At 42.3% G+C, this 21,985-nt stretch overlaps 1 pseudogene; it reads left to right on the top strand.

Moving 5' to 3' along the window:
- The first annotated feature begins 3,224 nt into the window (after window positions 1-3,224).
- The window catches only part of LOC120438005, a 43,428-nt pseudogene continuing 24,667 nt past the window's right edge, over window positions 3,225-21,985 (top strand).

Genomic DNA, 21,985 nt, shown 5'->3' with positions numbered 1-21,985 from the left:
ACTTCCTGTCACTGTGGTGGTTACAGTGACATCATGCAGTTTGTGTTTTGACCTCCAGAGGGCGACAAATCAGCACAGATAGAGAGCTCCATACAAACTTTGCTGCCATCAGTAATAATTCTTCAAATATAATCATCAGTGTTTGAGCAGTTATGATATCAGGGAAAATCTAGACACGTGTGACAATACTGAACATGTCACATGACACACCTTAAACATCATGTGATCCACTCTCAGTGTTGCGAATTCCATCCACAAATAAAGCTGCAGCCGGCTGAGTTGGTTTGAGCTGTGACTCGTCTCCAATAAGCCAAACTGAGCCCCACTTGTGTTTGTGTATTTATTTCAAAACAAAGACAACAAACTTTTCACTTTCATTCAAACCAAATAGCGCATCTATGAACTTATATCATTTGAGAACAGGACTGAAAGGTGACGTCAAATGAGTGCAAAAACTCACTCACCCAACGTCTCTGTTGAGAACACCAGCATCAGGTAAATAACATGTGACCACGCCCCCATGCAATCACCTGTGGTGCAGGAAAATCTAACTGCACCACCAAAACAAATAAAACATAAACATTCACTTTGGCTCTTACTCTCAGTCTGCACTTTCATTCATGACTTCAGCAGGTTGAAATGAGCTTTGAAGAAACATCAGTTCAGTGCTGAAATATTCAAACGCTGCAGGAAGAAGAACAACAAAGTGATGACAGATGTTTGTGTTTCAAACAGGAAAACCAGGAGGAATAAATCACGACCTGCCAGAGGTTTGGGAATTTCCAAGGTTTATTTGAACACAGCACACAGTGTTTCGATGTTCCCGAGTGTCCTCAAACGCCGCATTAGGCTCAAAGTTTACTTTCACTTCCTGAACTTCGTGGAGTGGAGCTTGTTGTTGGTGTGTGAAGAAACTGTAAGTTTGCTTTGTTTCCTCCTTTAACAGTTTGTCTTTAGGAACTTTACTGTTTGTTCAGCTCATGTTTGATTTCTTCACACAACAAACTGTGTGTGTTTTTATTAAAGTCAGTGTGTAATGTTTTCCTGGCTAACATCAGCTGTGTGCAGCTTAGTTCCAGCACAAACAGCACAAATCTGCCGCTCCATAGTTCACGGTAACGGACTCACAGCTGGACCAACGAGGCCGAGTGTGTCCGCCACTCTGAGTTACTTATACTTATAGGCTGTATCGCAATTCAGGGCTGTGTCCCAATTAAGATGCTTGAAGTACGCATTTTAAGTGTGATTACGTCACCGACACGCGACGACGGCTGTCCCAATTCGAATTGTACTCCAAATGCCCCGTCGATTTCCCCAAATATTGTAGGAAATCTGTGTACATGGATGAATGAAGATCTAAAGGGATTTGGGCTGTAGCTCATTTTATGGATGAGAATGGGGTCTTATTCAAACATGAGACGTTTTGTGAGAAATTTGATGTAAGATGTACTGCTAAGAGCTATAAATCCCTAATAAAAGCCATCCCAGTCCCTTTGAGATCAATGATAAAAGAAGATATTGTGCACTCTAAAATTTCTCCTGGACTGAGGCAGCTCTGCATAGCTGGAGTTGAATTTGGTGACAGCAGGTTTACAAACAAGGTGATCAGGAATATTTTGATAAATGAAATTTGCCCTAATCCGATTAAAAGAAATTACATCTTTAAAGAATTTGAGACCATGGAGGTTAAGGCGATAAGAAAAAGTATATTTCACTTCCTCTTTCCCCTAAAGTAAAAGTGGTTCACTTTAAAATCATTAATGAGGTTTATCCAACCAATGAATTCTTAAGACGGAAATTTAACTTAGATGTGAACGCCTGCACATTTTGTGAAAATGATATTGAAAGTCTGGATCACTTGTTTTTCTACTGTGAATCAGTGCACTCCTTCTGGACTGACATGTGGAGCTGGCTACAGTCCAGGAGAATTCAGTTACCACATTTGATGGTGACAGTAATAAAATTTGGAATACTTGCTGAGAATGCAGATTTTGACTTGTTGATTAGGACGTTTTTGTTAATGGGAAAATTTTTTATTCACAAATGCAGATACTGGATAATTTTGCCGCAAAATACGGCAGAAGGGAGCGGCCGAAGAGTGAACTGTCAAAAGTAAGTACTGAATATTATGTCACTTATTTATGTGCGAATGTTTAAGAACATTAAAACATTACTGTTGGCCACATGTCGGCAAAGTTGTGTGACATTAGTGATGTTTGTACTTTCAGCGTTAACTTGGTTTTAAAGCCTTCTAAATATATATATAGTTGACCTTAATCTTACAGAGAATGTGATGATTTTATGGATAATTAAAGTCAGTCATATATCCACAAACACAACAAGCTGAAAGTCAGTGATGCTGCTCGGTTTGCAGTCCTGAATATGACGGCACAAGCAGGATTCACTGCACTGTTAATGTTAGCTATGTTATATTGCTGCCTCTGTTCGGTGGTGTCGAGCCAAACGGACTTTAACGTGTGTTTGAACGAGCTGACGGTTCACTCGTTAAGCTGAAAGAAAGATGCTTTAATCACAGGAGTCACACATGTGTCCACTGGACCATCTGGGAACTCTTCTTGTTTAGCACTCGTAATAACACAAACACTAAATCCTCCTTCTCTTGAGCTATTTTGTAGCAGTGTATACACCTGAGACTGTCACCTGTCTGTCTGTCCTGCACTCTCTCTCTGTTTCTGAGTCAAAAATGAGAGCAGCAGCAGAGCTGATGGATGATGAATTACTGGATGGACGAAGCTTCTCATTAGCAGTGAATCAGTGTGTGTGCATTTCTCTGCAAACTCAGCAGGAAATATTAGTGTGAAGCTTTAACTCTGCTGATACTCCTTCAATAATGGATTAGCTGAAATGTTTAAAATGATGTTCACACGTGTTGGACTGACTGAAGCTTCCAGTCACAGTGAATCAGTGTGTGTCAGTGAATGCATCGTGTGTGCTTCATGGCTCCATCTAGTGGACTGATAGTAGAGCAGCTGATGGCAGCTTCCTCTGCCTCACACTGCTGTCTGACTGCATTCAGCTGACACTGAGATGAAGCAGGAAAGAAGCAGCTGATATTTGGACAGCACACATGATGGAAAGGAGGATTTCAGCTGATGTGCACATGAATGATTTGTGTTTCCTCTGCAGGTAGAAAGTGTGTGTGAGCTGATGTGAATTGAGCAGCATGGATCAGTGTGAGGACAGAGGAGGGAGTCCCTCCTCTAAAAGCACTCTGTGTGGGGAACATGAGAGCCAGACCAAAGCTCAGAGGTGAGATGACCATCTCTAACTGTCCATGACTCTTCTCCATGTCACAGCTCAGCACTCACATCACTGCTCCATCATTATTCACAGGAACCAACGAGGAACTAAACGCAAACATGAACCTGAACCCAGCTGTGTGTCCTGTAAGAATGACCGGTCTAAAGGTTACCCCATTGATTTTAAAGTCCAGCCTGCAGAGAGGTGAGCTGTTAGTAACATGAACTCTTTGATGTCAGTTTAACAGTTTAACTTTGATGTGATTAACATGAATTGCTTGGTGCTGTTTCCTGCGTGAGGAATTCCTTTATTCTATAAAAGATGTCCAACACTTGCTGCTCACATTTAGGCCATCAGTTACACTGACTCACCTCAAATGTATGTAATGTTAAATACATGACAATACAGGCTACGTGACAATGGCGTGCTTTGAATATGTAAGGTGCAAATATTTGTTTGAAAATGTAGTGTGTATATGTGTGTGTGTGTGTGTGTGTGTGTGTGTATGTATACACACACGTATATGTCAACACACATATATATATATATATATACGCAGCTGGATAGCGTAGTGGTTAGACTACACGCCTTTGGAGCAGAGGATCATAACTTCGATTCCCGCCTGGGGCGTCTGTATCCAGTAAAGGTCCTAAGGCTAGACCCCCTATGCTAAGCAAGCCTACCGCAGACATGAGCGAGACAGATAAATATGAAGGCATGCCGGCTCGGACGTCGCCCGGATCAACAAGGTCCGCGTTGAGGAACCAGGGCACCCTGACAGCTGAACGGTAAGAACAAGATCCGGGCCATCAACACCTACGCCCTGCCCGTGATCAGGTTGAGACAAGAAACATCCACCAATACATCACGAAGATGGCCCCAACTAACAGCGTGCTCAGTGAATACCTCAGGCAGCAGAAACCCAAGAAAGAGGAGGAAGGCGAGGAACCATCATGGAAGGACAGGCCCCTGCACGGTATGTACCACCGGCAGATAGAGGAGGTGGCTGATATTCAGAAATCCTACCAGTGGCTGGACAAAGCTGGACTGAAAGACAGCACAGAGGCACTAATCATGGCAGCACAAGAACAAGCTCTGAGTACAAGATCCATAGAGGCTGGAGTCTATCACACCAGGCAAGACCCCAGGTGCAGGCTGTGTAAAGATGCCCTAGAGACAATCCAGCACATAACAGCAGGGTGCAAGATGCTAGCAGGCAGGGCATACATGGAACGCCATAACCAAGTGGCCGGCATAGTGTACAGGAACATCTGTGCCGAGTATAACCTGGAAGTCCCGAGGTCAAAATGGGAGACGCCCCAAGGGTGGTGGAGAATGACCGAGCTAAGATCCTGTGGGACTTCCAGATACAGACAGACAAAAAATGGTGGTGGCTAACCAACCGGACATAGTGGTGGTAGACAAACAGAAGAAGACGACTGTAGTGATCGATGTAGCGGTTCGAATGACAGCAATATCAGGAAGAAGGAACACGAGAAGCTGGAGAAATACCAAGGGCTCAGAGAAGAGCTCGAGAGGATGTGGAGGGTGAAGGTAACGGTGGTCCCGTGGTAATCGGAGCACTAGGTGCGGTGACTCCCAAGCTAGGCGAGTGGCTCCAGCAGATCCCGGGAACAACATCGGAGATCTCTGTCCAGAAGAGCGCAGTCCTGGGAACAGCTAAGATACTGCAAGAGGACCCTCAAGCTCCCAGGCCTCTGGTAGAGGACCCGAGCTTGAAGGATAAACCGCCATGAGGGGCGAGATGGGTGTGTTTTTTTTTTTTTTACACACACACACACACACACACACACACACACACACACACACACACACACATATACATACATACATATATATATATATATATGGAGCTGTAGACATAAATGTAGTTCCATAATTCTGGTCAAATTAATCCTCTGGGCTGTGTGGTGGCCATTTTCAATTCAATTCAATTCAATTTTATTTATATAGCGCCAACAAAAGTCGCCTCAAGGCGCTTTATATTGTACAGTACCTCGCACAATAATAAATACAGAGAAAAACCCAACAATCATATGACCCCCTATGAGCAAGCACTTTGGCGACAGTGGGAAGGAAAACTCCTTTAACAGGAAGAAACCTCCGGCAGAACCAGGCTCAGGGAGGGGCGGGGCCATCTGCTGCGACCGGTTGGGGTAAGAGAAGGAAAACAGGATAAAGACATGCTGTGGAAGAGAGAAAGAGGTTAATAACAGATATGATTGAATGCAGAGAGGTCTATTAACACATAGTGAGTGAGAAAGGTGACTGGAAAGGAAAAACTCAATGCATCATGGGAATCCCCGGCAGCCTACGTCTATTGCAGCATAACTAAGGGAGGATTCAGGGTCACCTGGTCCAGCCCTAACCATATGCTTTAGCAAAAAGGAAAGTTTTAAGCCTAATCTTAAAAGTACAGATAGTGTCTGTCTCCCGAATCCAAACTGGAAGCTGGTTCCACAGAAGAGGGGCCTGAAAACTGAAGGCTCTCCCTTCCATTCTACTTTTAAATACTCTAGGAACAACAAGTAGGCCTGCAGAGCGAGAGCGAAGTGCTCTAATAGGGTGATATGGTACTACAAGGTCATTAAGATAAGATGGGGCCTGATTATTTAAGACCTTGTATGTGAGGAGCAGGATTTTGAATTCAATTCTGGATTTAACAGGAAGCCAATGAAGGGAAGCCAAAACAGGAGAAATCTGCTCTCTCTTTCTAGTCCCTGTCAGGACTCTTGCTGCAGCATTTTGGATTAACTGAAGGCTTTTCAGTGAGGTTTTAGGACATCCTGATAATAATGAATTACAGCAGTCCAGCCTGGAAGTAATGAATGCATGAACTAGTTTTTCAGCGTCACTCTGAGACAGGATATTTCTAATTTTAGAGATGTTGCACAAATGGAAGAAAGCAGTCTTACATATTTGCAGTGTTGTGGAGTAACGGAATACATGTACCGCCGTTACGTATTTAAAATACAAAGTATGAGTAACTGTATTCCGTTACAGTTACCGTTTAAAAAGGTGGTATTTAGAATACAGTTACTTTGTTGAAATAAATGGATTACACTGCGGTACTTTCCTGTTTCATATTGTGGCGGGTCAGGATTGTTTGGTTTTGTTTGACAGCTATGTTCTGTTGTTCCAGGCGGCAGCGTTACGGTTGCCATGGTTACAGGGCGACGCTCTCTCTCTCTCTGCGACTGTGTGTTTCCTGGGTGAGAGAGCGCCTTTTTGTTGTTGTTGTGCTAAGCTAATAGGCAAAATGCTACAGGCATATCTCTAAAGAATGTAGCCTCATGGGCAGTGTAGTCCGTGTTGCAGGGAGAATGGACTGCCATACACGTTACACTGTAAAATCTAATTAGTTCCCAGAACTCAAAAAAATTATGGAAACTCGTTGCCTCAAAAAAATTGAGTAAAGCTTAGCTAAAAATGACTAAGTTAGGACAACTTATTTACTTTGAGTACTCTGTACAAGCTCATTTGTTCCCAGAACTCAAAAAAATTGGATCAAGTTTACGTAAGATGACCAAGTTAGGGCAACTTCCTCATTTTGAGTACACTGTACAGCCTTGTTAGTTCCCAGAACTCAAAAAAATTATGGAACCTCGTTGCCTCAGAAAAACTAAGTAAAGCTTACTTAAGATGACTGTTAGCACAACTTATTCATTGCAAGTCTGCAGTATTAACAATAACTTGATATCTCTGACTGTACAATACTAATTGTTTACCTACTGACAAACATGTTAAGTTCAACTAAATGAAAAAACAATTTGTGGTAACCTGAATATGATTAAAAATAATTAACAACACTTTTTGTAATGATGTTAAAATGAGCCCAACTTTTATTTTCAAACACAACAAAGTATAACAGCCAACATACTGGACACTGTTCTGCTGAACAACAAACAATTATATTGCCATCACTGTTAAGATCTTACAATGAAACAAAGTCTCAGATGTACTTATTCTGAAAATAAGTTTAGGCCTACCACAAGTTTGTTTTGTACTTACTTATATAATCAAAATAAAATATTTATTGTTCTGTCACAAGTGCAGTCTCTAATTTAAACAACACATTTGTTTTCCATTCCAACACAGGAGCTGGAATGTTGTATTATTTTAAGGATGCTTGTTTCCAGTCCAGGCATTACTGCCTGAATGACTGTCATGGATCGAGGTGATCCAAATGTAGGTGCAGAAGAAAGTCTTTAACTTCCCTTAAGTACAGTTGCAGTGGATGTAGGTTGGAGATGCAATGAGCTTGAACCTGCAGGCGACCATCTTCACTGACCACACCATCTGTGACGGAGGACTCATCTCTCCTGGTGTCCTGCAAGCAAACAATCATATTTTTTGGAACATGAACTTAATTGCTTTCTTAAAACATTTTTTTCTGCATTTGGTATAAAACAGACTCCAATTTAGACAATCTCAGGCTCCCTCCCCACCGGAGAGGTGACATTCAATGTCCCAAATTGTCAGTCTGGATAGCCCTGACCACCAACCGACACACAATAATGTCATGAAAGCATCATTTTAAAAAGGGCTATGCAAACATGGGCAATAACTTTCATTCTAATGATGTGCAAAATGATTTTGGGCACAAAACAGATTTTGCTGTTAGAAAACTTGCAGACTTCACTATATACAGTGTAGACCCTCTAAACTAAGTTTGGGGGATGTTATCTTTCAAGAAATGCAGACCAAACTGTTGTTGTTTGTTTACTTACACAGCATGTCTTGTAGAATTAACTGTGGTCACCAGCAACAGCACAGTGCAGTCATATCTCAAGTCTAATAACAGAAGACAGGAAAAGATCAGTAAAGAAACAACTTCCCCAAACCAAAGCACAAACAAAACAACAAGTAAAACAGGCTGATCTAAAGTATGATTAAAGTTCAGCCTGATTAATATAAATGTCACTGACAGTTGCTAATATATTGGAAAACCAAAATGCTTACCACTGAGTTGATGTCTTTCTGTCCAACAACAGGAGTGCTGGTCCTCAAAGACAGTAAGAAGCAAGCAGAGGGAGAAAAAAACTGAACATTTTTCAGAAACTGATTTGATCCTTAATGGCTGTGCAATCATTGTAACGTAGAGTTTGCTTATGTTGTTAAATAAAGGCTAGATTTGACATTAATAGATGCCACAGATGTTCAAAAGCTGCCACAAAGCATGAAAAAAAAAAAATAGACGTCTCCGAAAACGTCGGAGCATTTTTGCAAATATGTGATGTCTTGATAAATCGAGCAGATATTTGAAATTTACACAGCTACATTCTCACCTGAAAATATCTTAAAAGTTTATTTTGTGACCCAGAAAAAGTAAGAAGTTTTCAGCGGCGCCCTCCGCCATTGCCGCGCTTACAAGCACGCACAGGCTCCGACAACCGTGGCCGACAAATGCGATCCTCCTTTTCCCCAAACTACCTTTTCTGGGTCACAAAATAACCTTTTAAGATATTTTCAGGCGAGAATGTAGCTGTGTAATGCTCAAATATCTACTTAATTTATCAAAATATCACATATTTGCAAAAGTGCTTCCACGCTGGAGAGCTCTGTTATCCACCCCCACATCCCACACCTACCCCACCCCTAACGGCTGCACCTCCCGAAGAATTTTGTCTGGGCTCTTATCTCACTTATTTATTTCAAACAATCAACAGAAAATTTCACCACATAGTTTTATGTAAGGTTTTTAAGGCTGTGGTGTTAATTTTTAAGTAACATGAGCCCAGCGGCAGCAGCAACGCTAGGCTAACACTAACTAGCTAGCAAGATTTTAAACCTGGTGCTAAACTAAGAGAAGCCACAAAATCAGTTTGAATAAGAGTAAATCAAAAAATCAAAATCAGAGTTTATTTATATAGCACATTTCAAGACCGAAGTACACCAAAGTGCTTTCCATAAGATCATAGTACAGATAAAATCAAGTATAATAAAATTATAAATATGAAAATACAATAAAATAGTTACATAATCCAATGCAATCCGGATGCAGTTTGCCCTAATTGACCTTAAATGCAATGTCGAACATGTATGTTTTTAAACGTGATTTAAAAGACTGAATAGAATCCGATGCGCGTATATGGAAAGGAAGTGTATTCCATAATCTAGGTGCTGCAACGGCGGCGGCCCGATCACCTCTGGTTTTCAAGCGAGACCTGGGTTGCACTAAGAGCAGTTGGTCTGATGATCTTAGTGCTCTTGTGGGGCTATATGGGCAGAGAAGATCAGCTAGGTAATAAGGTGCCATATTATTTAAAATTTTATAAGTAAACAGTAAAACTTTAAAATCAATTCTAAATTTAATAGGGAGCCAGTGTAAGTTTGCCAGGACAGGAGTAATAGAGTCATACTTTCTTGAGCCAGTCAAAAGGCGAGCTGCGGCGTTTTGAACTAGCTGCAGTCGTTGAAGGAGGGAGAGTTGTAGGCCCATATACAAGGAGTTGCAGTAGTCTAGCCTTGTAGTAATGAAGGCATGAATAAGTTTCTCCAAATCCTTGTAGGGAATATAAGATTTAGCCTTGGAAATTAGACGTAATTGATGAAAGCTGGATTTAACCACACTAGATACCTGTTTGTCTAATTTAAATGAGCTATCCATAATGACTCCAAGGTTCCTAACGGCGTCAGTAAGATGACTAGCAACAGGACCAAATATGTCATTTAGCCGTCCTGAAGATGTATCTCTGTCAAAGACAATAATTTCTGTCTTCTTCTCATTTAGTGTAAGAAAATTTTGTGATAGCCATTCCTTAACATCCCTTAAACAGTCAAGCAGAAGATGTAATGGGAGGACGAGGTCCGGTCAAATGAAGATAAATTTGAATGTCGTCCGCATAACAATGAAAAGAGACATTATGTTTAGCAAATATTGAACTCAATGGCAACAAATACAGGGAAAACAACACATGGCCCAACACCGAGCCCTGGGGAGCAGGTGTGGAAGAATATTTTCCTATCATGACTGAGAATGACCTATCAAAGAAATACGATTTAAACCATGTAAGGACAGTTCCTTTTAGGCCAACTACTTGTTCAAGCCTTGTCAAAAGAATATCATGGTCAACAGCATCAAATGCTGACGTCAAATCCAGTAAGACTAAGAGTAAACATTTACTCACCAAGTCAGTGTATCAGGTAAAGATCCACAGCAATGACAACAATAATATCTCGAGCTGACGCTTCTCCAGGTTTGCTCAACATATTCCATAAAAAATGCACCGTGAACATGCGGACTGATCCGAGAGGGAGGAGGACGGTAGTCACGTGGCATTTTCAAAACACATCTTTCATCCTTCCGCACTGAGAAGCAAAACTTCCAGCTTACTTAGTTTTTCTAAGTTAAGACAACTCAAATAAATGGAGTTTATCAGCGTTTTTTTGCATAAAAGTACTGGTAACTTATTTAAATTGAGTTCTAATAACAAATTGATAAAAACTGAGTTCAGCCTATTTAATATTTTTAATTAAACACAATATTACATTTTACAGTGTATGTGTCTGTGAGCAAGAGGAGGGAGAAAAAAGGAGAGTGGAAAAGTATGAGCTGTCACTGTGAGCAAAAACGGGAGCTGGAAGCATGTAAATATAATAATAACCACTGCAGCCAAGAAGAGTGCCTGATGAGCCCAGTTGTAAGTACGCTATTAAGACTCGACTGTACACTGCAGGGCTCTAGAGTGCGACCAATTTGGTCGCAAATGCGACCAAATTTTTCCGTGGTGCGACTAAAAAAAATATTTGGTCGCACCGGTGCGACCAAATATTTTCGGGTAACAAAAAAAAAAAAAAAATCTCTGCAACTCTCCGTGTGGTCAACAACAGACACACATTGCGCCCCTATCGTGGACTAAACCAATCAGAGATAGTCAGGGGCGAGACCTCTCTGATTGGCCGTGGTCCAGTTGAAAGTGCAGGTGGAAGAGAGAGGTGAGTAGCTTGAATAAAGCGATATCAATTCATTAACGGATTTCACACAAAGACGTAAACACAGAGCGGACCCGACGCAACAGAATCAGCTTTGTCTTTCTCGGCTTTCTCACCCCACGGCCCGTAGACGGACACGCTGTCGGAGCTCAGCGATTCTGATGTGTCGGGTCCGCGCTGTGTTTTCGTCTTTTTTGCGCTAGATTCTAAACTGCAGGTTTTGTCTCTCCAACCAAAATTCGCCGAGCCAGCAGCAGAAGAAGCAGCAAACTGCGCTTCACATTTGATCAATGTCGTCATGAATTCCCTCTGACTTTTGCTGTTTTGCTTCCACCACGATAAAAATCCCACTTCATGCACAGCTCTCTCTCTCTCTCTCTCTCTCTGTGTACTTCAAGAACAGTTTCCCCGTCTCAAATCTCTGTTTTCTGCATTATTCATTCGCTTATTACCCACCAGTCTACCGTTGTTTACAGCGCTGTCGGCCGCTGTCTTTTTCTTTTCTTTTCTTTTTCTTTTTTCACTTAAATGACCTCGGACAAGAAAGCCTAATTTCTGCTGTTCAATACTGAAGAAATTTAAACTTCTTAAAATTATGCAAAATTGCAGAATATTTTTAAGGTTATCTGCTATAAAACGCCAGACCAGGAAAATCTCCTTCATGTTTTTCTGTGTTTTATTCTCAGTTACTTTCACACAAAGGCATCTGCCGTGATGTTCACAATTCTGATGAAGTCTCACATGTATCAGCACTGATAAATTATCAGAATTATAATATTTCTGACTGTCTGAGGCTAAATTGAATCGAATCAGGACTTTGAGAACCGGAATGAATTATATAAATCAGTGATGATACCCAGCCCTAGTGAGCAGCCTAGACCTGATAGAAGTGGATGTAGCTGTGGGTAATAAGAAAAGATGAAAATAACTATTGATAACTTTTGTGTTAAGTTAAGGCCTGATCCGTCTGAAATTCATAGCCAGCTCTGACACGGTGCCATCAATCTTTGAATGCTGAAAAAACAGCAGTGTATCCAGAAAACACATTATATGCTGCAATAAATGCACTGCTCAAGTGTCCCCACTCCCCACTGCCTTTCAGCAGCAGGCAGCAGCAAACAGGTCGTCAGAGGAGGCCAAGATGATGATTAAGTTTAACATTTTCTACAATATTGACAAAGCACTTTAAGCACAAGTTTGTTAGTTAATAATTTAGAAATGAATATTGTCTGTATGGACTTCCCCCCCAAAGAAAGTGCACATGTAAAACTGCGGTGTTAAGCGATGCGGTTGAAAAATTTGAGTGCGCCTAACTTTTGTGCCGGTACGCCTAAATTTTTAAAGTTAGGCGTACCGGTGCGCCCATGTCAAAAATTTAGTCTAGAGCCCTGCACTGTGTTCTTGTTTTCCTCCGAAAACAATAAGTTCCGTTGGAGCTTAAGTAATCCAAAGTATTCAGAATACATTACTGTCATTGAGTAACGTAACGGAATACGTTACAGAATACATTTTGGGGCATGTATTCTGTAATCTGTAACGGAATACATTTTAAAAGTAACCTTCCCAACACTGCATATTTGTTTAATATGTGCGTTGAAGGACATGTCCTGGTCAAAAATGACTCCAAGGTTCCTCACAGCATTACTGGAGGCCAAGGTAATGCCATCCAGAGCAAGAATCTGGTTAGATACCATATTTCTAAGATTTTCAGGGCCGAGTACAATAACCTCAGTTTGATCTGAATTAAGAAGCAGAAAGTTAGCGGCCATCCAGGTCTTTATGTCTTTAAGACATTCCTGCAGTTTAACTAATTGGTGTGTGTTACCTGGCTTCATGGATAGATAGAGCTGCGTATCATCTGCATAGCAGTGAAAATTTATGCTGTCTTCTAATGATGCTGCCTAAGGGAAGCATGTATAATGTAAATAGAACTGGTCCTAGCACTAAACCCTGTGGAACACCATAATTGACCTCAGTGTGTGAAGAGGACTCTCCATTAACATGTACAAATTGGAGTCTATTAGATAGATATGATACAAACCACTGCAGCACAGTACCTGTAATACCTACAGCATGTTCTAATCGCTCTAATAGGATATTATGGTCAACAGTATCGAACGTTGCACTAAGGTCTAGCAGGACAAGCACAGAGATGAGTCCACTGTCAGAGGCCATAAGAAGATCATTTGTAACCTTTACTAAAGCTGTTTCTGTGCTGTGATGAGCTCTGAAACCTGACTGAAACTCTTCAAATAAGCCATTCCTCTGCAGATGATCAGTTAGCTGTTTGACAACTACTCTTTTAAGGATTTTTGATATGAAAGGAAGGTTGGAGATTGGCCTATAATTAGCTAAGACAGCTGGGTCTAGAGATGCTTTTTGAGTAAAGGTTTAACTACAGCCAGCTTGAAGGCCTGTGGTACATAGCCGATTATTAGAGATGGGTTGATCATATTTAAGATCGAAGAATTAATAAATGGCAGGACTTCTTTGAGCAGTTTTGTAGGAATGGGGTCTAAAAGACACGTTGATGGTTTGGAGGAAGTAATTTGTGGCCACTTCACTCAATTTTTTTTTCCAACTATTTTTGTTCTGTTAATGCAAATGGAATTAAACTTCCGAAGGGTCTATATTTTTGTCAGATTTTTAAATTTTTAACTTCAGCTCCATGATAATGTCAATAATATACACTTTGCCATTTTTGGCAAATTGAAACCCATTATAGCCACCTTCTTCCCTTTTTTATTGACAGTACTAAGTCATGCAATTTAGGTAAAATTGCTTTCATTCTAAAGTCAACACATGAAATTTGTAGTTTTTAATGTTTTTTTTATCAAATTATATCATTTACCCAATTTTGGCCAAACAAGCAATTTCATGTAATATTCATAGTCTCTAGTAGCGGCCTTTGATTGCTTACCACACTCCAGTAGACAAAAAGAATGACACAGGTTTGATCTTAAGGGTCTAATAGTTTTTGTTTGTGAATGACTTTGCAGCACAACCATGTATTTGCAAGATAGATTGGAATAAATAATGACTCATCACATATTACATAGGCTGCAGTGAATTTCTGTCGATGCAGGCCAAAGAGGCTGACTGCATCACCACTGATGATGAGTACTAGCCAGTGCCTGAATCCTCTTCTTTGGGGGAGGATTGGGGTGGGGGGCATGGAGGTGGAGGCCGAGCAGCTGGTGGAAAACAACATAGGAGCATTTTCTGAGACCAAGGAACCGACGACTGAGTGGATGCCTTGTGAAGGCAAAACCATGTGGGTCCCACTACTGAAGAGAGACTGCTCTACAATCCAGTACCCACTGGTATCAAACCAGGGTTCACCCTGTATGCAGTTCCCTGCATTAGCAGCCTGAGATCTACTTTTGACTTTTTTATAACAAAGGAGATCTTTTAGCTGCTGTGCACCCTTACAAACCTGCACGGGAGGCCAAGGTTGAGGATTGGAGGATTATAGATGAACAACACTGGAAGTTCTCAGGAAGCAAAAAAGGGAAAGGTGTCCAGACTCCAACTGACGGACGAGCTCCGAGGACAACGTCTTTCCTTTGGTCACCTTGGCAGAGGAACTCCTCAGATGAAAATTGGCACAGGGAAAACAACCCAGAGCTTCCTCCCCAACTCCTCCAGTTGCAACAGAGGGAGATTTTGTCTGTCTTTGGCTTCACCAAAACTACCTCAGTGATATCCCACATGCCAAAGCAACGGAGGAATGTGCTTCTTTTGACAGCAACACACAAGGAACCAGCAGTCAGTGATGGGGAATAGAGGAAGCCTGGAAGCAGGAAGCAATCCTGGACTACAGTAGGCACAAATACAGTTTGGATAACTTAGAGAGGATGTTGGAAACTCGAGTTGTTGAAGGAAAACTAACTGATGGCTGCTGGCTCTTTTCTCCAATCTCCTGGATGTCTTGGGATACGATGTCTTTGTCCCGCCGGAAACAACTTCACTGAAGTGGGGGAGTCCTCTACAACCTACAAATGAAGAGTGATACTGGGAGAGCTGGGGCACATGCTGGTGACCTCAATAATTGCAAGACACCCTTGTCCCTGATCCTCAGCCACTTCTGCCATTGATCTCAAGATACAGTAGTCTGAACCAGAGTGTGACGCACACCCCACCAACAAAATGAGAAGAAGGTGCAGAAAAGGTGCACCTCCAGGATTGGAACAGCAGCCCCTTGCACCAGCTGTGGAAAGTTTGCCATATTCAGCTCATTTTACACAGTAACATCAAAGTAATACTATGAGGAGTATAATGAAGTATCTCTGTAATAAAGACTTTTTTGAGTAATGACCCAACACTGATCACAACAAAGAGGAAATCCAACGTGCAGAAACATTTGACCCACAACATGCAGTTAATGTGCACAAATGTCTTTGATATGCTGCTCAGTGATGGTGGTCACTGTCAAAGCAGAGCCAATGAGAACCAATAAAACCCACCATTGATCATGTGCCTCATCACATGATCAATGGTGGGTCAGCGACATGCTTTCTTTCCCTCAAGGGTTTAAATATCTGGGATCTCCACCATTTGGTTTTAGAACTGAAGAAGCTTCTCTGATGAAACGTCTTCTCTTAAAGAAATCTCTTTTCTTTCCAAGCTCCTTAGACCACCATGACCCGATGATCGAGAACCTATAGACATATTGACCTGGTTTCTAGGTTACATGACAGGTCAGAGGTCAGTGACTGTAACTCAGTTACTTCTGTTAATGAGAACTCACTGAGTGTTTGTGGTTTACCTCTCAGACTGACTGAAGTCTACAAGATGAAGATGATGGAGGAAGAGGAGGACAGAGCAGAGTCTGCAGGATCCAGCTGTCCATCTGTGAGGAGTGACCGGTCCAAAGATCATAATCCTCCAGACTTCAGTGGTGAACCTGGACCAACGAGGTCAGAGAGCTGAACTCACTGAGTAACAGAAATAATTCTGCACTGACATTATAATCAGTGTTGATTCTGGTTGATTTTCTGTGTTTGTGAGCTGAGAGGAAATGAAAGTGAATTTGTAACAAAAATCAGTTTTGTCCAGTTTTCCTGTAAAAAAGCTGAACTCTAATCTAAGAGGATGTTACTGACAGGAAACAGCTGCATCATCTGCAGTCTGTGTGATCACAGCTGCTTCAATCATGTTTGTGTCTGCAGAGGTCAGAGGTCACAGTCTGCAGGGTCCAGCTGTCCGTCTGTGAGGAGTGACCGGTCCAAACATCTACCTCCAAACTTCAGTGCTGAACCTGGACCAACGAGGTGTGGATGTGGCGGATAAATCCCACCATACTGATGCTCAGATTTAATCACAGGGAACAAAACCAGATATTACCTTCAGATTTTGACATTTGGAGTGGACGATGCAGATTTCAATAGAGAATAAATGTTGTTGTTTTTCGGCTGTGAAAAAAGAATCTAATTTTCTGAACTTAAGAATTTATGATGGTGGAAAAAACATGGTGACAACAATACAACATTTCCACTGTATTCATAGAATGAATGTAAAACTTTCAGACATTCATTAAATATGCAAAATGTCTACAGAAACATCAGAGGGTCAGATGTGAAGCACTGAATGACTTTGATAAAATGACTCATCAGTTATTGATCTGTACTACACTGATCTACCACGTTAGTAAAGCTGGTGTTCTGGGGGTGGAGGGAGACCTCGGATCATGTTCTGGTTTTGGAGCAGTGACCTGCTGATGGCTCAGTTTAATGAGCTTCTTCAAAATCATCCCTGACATCACCACTGAAAGGACGTCCATAAAAACAGACTGAAAATTACTGATATGTTCACAATCTGAGAGTTTAAAACTTGACAAACTTGATTCAGATGAAGTTATTTGAGCAGAAACTCCTGGATCTTTATCCTGTGTTGATCTAATCCTTCATGGTTCCTCCACAGAGTGGACCAGCAGAGCTCAGAGGTTCCCAGAGGTCAGTCTGCCCAGCAGCATCAAACACAGCTGGACTCCATATTTATGGTCTGTACATGTACAACAACTACTGTTACATCTATTCTGTTCACAGTCATCTCCATGCTGCTCTTTGTAGACCAGTGGATTGTCAGTGTGTCCAACATGGATCTGATGTTTGGCTCCATGATTTCAGTCTGATTGGCTCATTCATAAATATTCTGTTCCAGCTGCTGGAGGACAAGATCATCACTTTTGTGAAGAACGAGCTGAAGAAGATCCAGAAGGTTCTGAGTCCAGATTACCCAGAATGCTTAGAGAGTCAGAGGCAGGATGATGAGCAGAGGAGGAGCAGCAGAGAGGCATTTGTGAAGATCACAGTGGACTTCTTGAGGAGAATGAAGCAGGAGGAGCTGGCTGACCGTCTGCAGAGCAGTAAGAGGATTTCTATAAAGACTTAAGATGTTGGTAATAAGTGGAACACTTACTAATCTGCAAAGAAATGTATCAACATGTAGTCAAAAAAGTTTTTGTATGGTGTTTATAAAAAATAAAATGATATTCTTCCTTTATTCAGAACTTCAAGCTGCAGTTTGTCATCGTAACCTTAAATCTGCACTGACGAAGAAGTTCCAGTGTATGTTTGAGGGCATCGCTAAAGCAGGAAACCCAACCCTTCTGAATCAGATCTACACAGAGCTCTACATCACAGAGGGAGGGACTGCAGAGGTCAATGATGAACATGAGGTCAGACAGATTGAAACAGCATCCAGGAAACCAGACAGACCAGAAACAACAATCAGACAAGAAGACATCTTTAAAGCCTCACCTGGAAGAGATGAACCAATCAGAACAGTGCTGACAAAGGGAGTGGCTGGCATTGGGAAAACAGTCTTAACACAGAAATACAGCCTGGACTGGGCTGAAGACAAAGCCAACCAGGACATCCAGTTCATATTTCCATTCACTTTCAGAGAGCTGAATGTGCTGAAAGAGGAAAAGTTCAGCTTGGTGGAACTTGTTCATCACTTCTTTACTGAAACCAAAGAAGCAGGAATCTGCAGCTTTGAAGACTTCCAGGTTGTGTTCATCTTTGATGGTCTGGATGAGTGTTGACTTCCTCTGGACTTCCACAAAACTACAATCCTAACTGACCCTAGAAAGTCCACCTCAGTGGATGTGCTGCTGATAAACCTCATCAGGGGGAAACTGCTTCCCTCTGCTCGCCTCTGGATAACCACACGACCTGCAGCAGCCAATCAGATCCCTCCTGACTGTGTTGGCATGGTGACAGAGGTCAGAGGGTTCACTGACCCACAGAAGGAGGAGTACTTCAGGAAGAGATTCGGAGATGAGGAGCAGGCCAGCAGGATCATCTCCCACATCAAGACATCACGAAGCCTCCACATCATGTGCCACATCCCAGTCTTCTGCTGGATCACTGCTACAGTTCTGGAGGATGTGCTGGAAACCAGAGAGGGAGGACAGCTGCCCAAGACCCTTACTGACATGTACACCCACTTCCTGGTGGTTCAGGCCAAAGTGAAGAAGGTCAAGTATGATGGAGGAGCTGAGACAGATCCACACTGGAGTCCAGAGAGCAGGAAGATGATTGAGTCTCTGGGAAAACTGGCTTTAGATCAGCTGCAGAAAGGAAACCTGATCTTCTATGAATCAGACCTGACAGAGTGTGGCATCGATATCAGAGCAGCCTCAGTGTACTCAGGAGTGTTCACACAGATCTTTAAAGAGGAGCGAGGACTGTACCAGGACAAGGTGTTCTGCTTCATCCATCTGAGTGTTCAGGAGTTTCTGGCTGCTCTTTATGTCCGTCTGATCTTTATCAGCTCTGGCCTCAATCTGCTGGAAGAACAACAAACAACCTCCCAGAAGTCTGATACAAGAGAATCTGCAGAGAAACACTTCTACCAGACTGCTGTGGACAAGGCCTTACAGAGTCCAAATGGACACCTGGACTTGTTCCTCCGCTTCCTCCTGGGTCTTTCACTGCAAACCAATCAGACACTCCTACGAGGTCTGCTGACACAGACAGGAAGTAGCTCACAGACCAATAAGAAAGCAGTCCAGTACATCAAGAAGAAGCTCAGTGAGAATCTGTCTGCAGAGAAAAGCATCAATCTGTTCCACTGTCTGAATGAACTGAATGATCGTTCTCTAGTGGAGGAGGTCCAACAGTCCCTGAGATCAGGACGTCTCTCCACAGGTAAACTGTCTCCTGCTCAGTGGTCAGCTCTGGTCTTCATCTTACTGTCATCAGAAAAAGATCTGGATGTGTTTGACCTGCAGAAATACTCTGCTTCAGAGGAGGCTCTTCTGAGGCTGCTGCCAGTGGTCAAAGCCTCCAACAAAGCTCTGTAAGTACATTTGTACTCATATCTTTATTTTTAACATCCAACTGTGTCAGTAATTTATTTCACCAGGCTTTCTGTCTTTGTATGAATTTGAATCCTAAACTTTTGGAACTGTAACCTCTTTGATGGCTCATGTACTCTGTGTATTGGAGACGCAGAATCCACCATAAACTCTAATCGTCACTGCTGCTGTTGTGTTATCAGTCTGTGTTTAAAATCTGGGGGCTGCATGTGCCTGATGTTGTAATACTTTATATTCACATGCATGCTCCTAGATACATTTCTAATGCAGTTCTATTTTAAGTCACAAATATTGGTGAAACACTTGCTTTTACACGCGTGGTGGGTCCTGCATTAAACAAAGCATTTGAATTACTCATTGAATCATTGCAGCCATACAAACATCCAAATACACTTTAAACTAATCTCTGTCTCGGTCCTCCACAGTGTGTTTTTTGTTTCTTTGTTGTTGTTGGCCTGCTCTCTCCTCTCACTCCAAACTGGTTGCAACAGATGTTTGTCCGTCCCTGAACCTGCTTTTCTTCCAGTTGTTCTTTCACACTGTTGTCAAAATGTTGATACAGCACTTCAGTTCATCTTCAGTCTTAACCAGCTGTTTTAGCTACTTCCCCTTTAAGCACACCTTCACTGGTCATCTCAGTTTTCAGTTTTCAGTTTTCAGTTTTATTTCTCATATGCAAGTTAGCACAGGGTCAACATTGCAATGAAATGTGTTTGACGAGCAGCAGTCACTCAGCAGCATGGTACAGTAGAAGAAAATATAATAAAATTAAATAAAATAATAAAAAAATAAATAGAAAAATAGTAAAGAGCAAAATATTAGAGAGACGTGGTAAAAAGAGAAAAGATGACTAAATATATATATATATCTATAAATATAAATATATGTACACTAGTGATTAAATAAAAAAATCTTGAAAAGAAATATGACGGGGGGGGCAGATGGGATATTGCACAGGAATGAGCAGCAGAAAATTACAGTATTGCACTTTTAAATATAAATATCAATAACAATAAAGTGGAGTGACCAGTGCAGATTAAACAGAGTACTTGTGAAGCTGCAAGGTAGCTTCTGAGTGCGTCCTGTGGACTGTGTTGTGTGTGTTTAAGTGTTATGGTTGAGGTGTCATATGGCTTGGTGGTAGAAACTGTTTTTAAGTCTTGTAGTCCGAGCAGACAGACTCCTGTAACGTCTGCCAGATGGTAACAAGGAGAAGAGCTGATGTGCTGGGTGGCTGTGGTCCTTGATGATGCTGTGTGCTTTACGGAGGCATCGCTGGAGATAAATGTCCTGAATGGCAGGAAGCCTCATGCCAGTGATGTGCTCTGCTGCCTTCACCACCCTCCGTAGTGATTTACGGCTGCTGGCAGAGCAGCTTCCGTACCAAACTGTAATGCAGCTCGTCAGCAAGCTCTCGATTGCACACCTGTAGAAATTTGAGGTGATGTTGGCGTTCATGCCAAACTTCCTCAGCCTCCTCAGGAAGTAAAGCCGCTGGCGAGCTTTCCTGATAGCAGTGTCTGTGTGAAGGGTCCAGGAGAAGTCCTCGGTGATGTTGACTCCAAGGAATTTGAAGCTGCTGACCCTTTCGACCTTGACACCGTTGATGTGGATGGGCTGGTGTTCTCTGACTGGTCGTTTCCGGTAGTCCACTATCATTTCTCTGGTTTTGCTGATGTTGAGAGTCAGGTTATTTTCTAGACACCACTCGTACAGTGCCATCACCTCCTCTCTATAGGCTGTCTCGTCGTTGTCTGTGATGAGGCCTATGATATTTGTGTCATCTGCAAACTTGATGATGATGTTGGACTCATGTTTAGCAACACAGTCGTGTGTGAACAGGGAATACAGGAGGGGGCTAAGCACACAACCCTGTGGCGTACCTGTGTTTAGGATGAGTGATGAGGAAGTGTGCTTACCAACTCTCACCACCTGGGGCCTGTTTGTGGGGAAGTTTAGAATCCATCTGCAGATTGGTGTTCCCAGCCCAAGGTCGACGAGCTTCGTGGCAAGTTTTGAGGGGATGATGGTGTTAAATGCCGAGCTGTAGTCGATGAAGAGCATCCTTGCATATGTATTCCCTTTTTCCAGGTGAGTGAGGGTGGTGTGCATTGCCAGGGCGATGGCATCCTGTGTGACTCTGTTTGTCCGATAGACAAACTGAAGAGGGTCCAGTGTGTCAGGGAGGGAGGAGCAGATGTGACTTTTGACCAGCCGCTCCAGGCACTTCATGATGACGGATGTCAGTGCAACAGGACGGTAGTCATTCAGACAGGAGACCACTGATTTTTTGGGAACGGGAATGATGGTGGATGTTTTGAGGGACGTGGGGACCACTGACTGCCTCAGGGAGAGGTTGAAGATGTTGGTGAACACCTCTGCCAGCTCGTCTGCACACACTCTGAGTAGCCGGCCTGGGATGCCGTCCGGTCCTGGAGCTTT

The sequence above is a fragment of the Oreochromis aureus genome, linkage group 3, assembly GCF_013358895.1.
Source record: "Oreochromis aureus strain Israel breed Guangdong linkage group 3, ZZ_aureus, whole genome shotgun sequence".
Lineage (NCBI taxonomy): Eukaryota > Metazoa > Chordata > Actinopteri > Cichliformes > Cichlidae > Oreochromis > Oreochromis aureus.
Note: the sequence above shows the minus strand (reverse complement) of the source record. Positions and strands in the feature narration are given on the sequence as shown.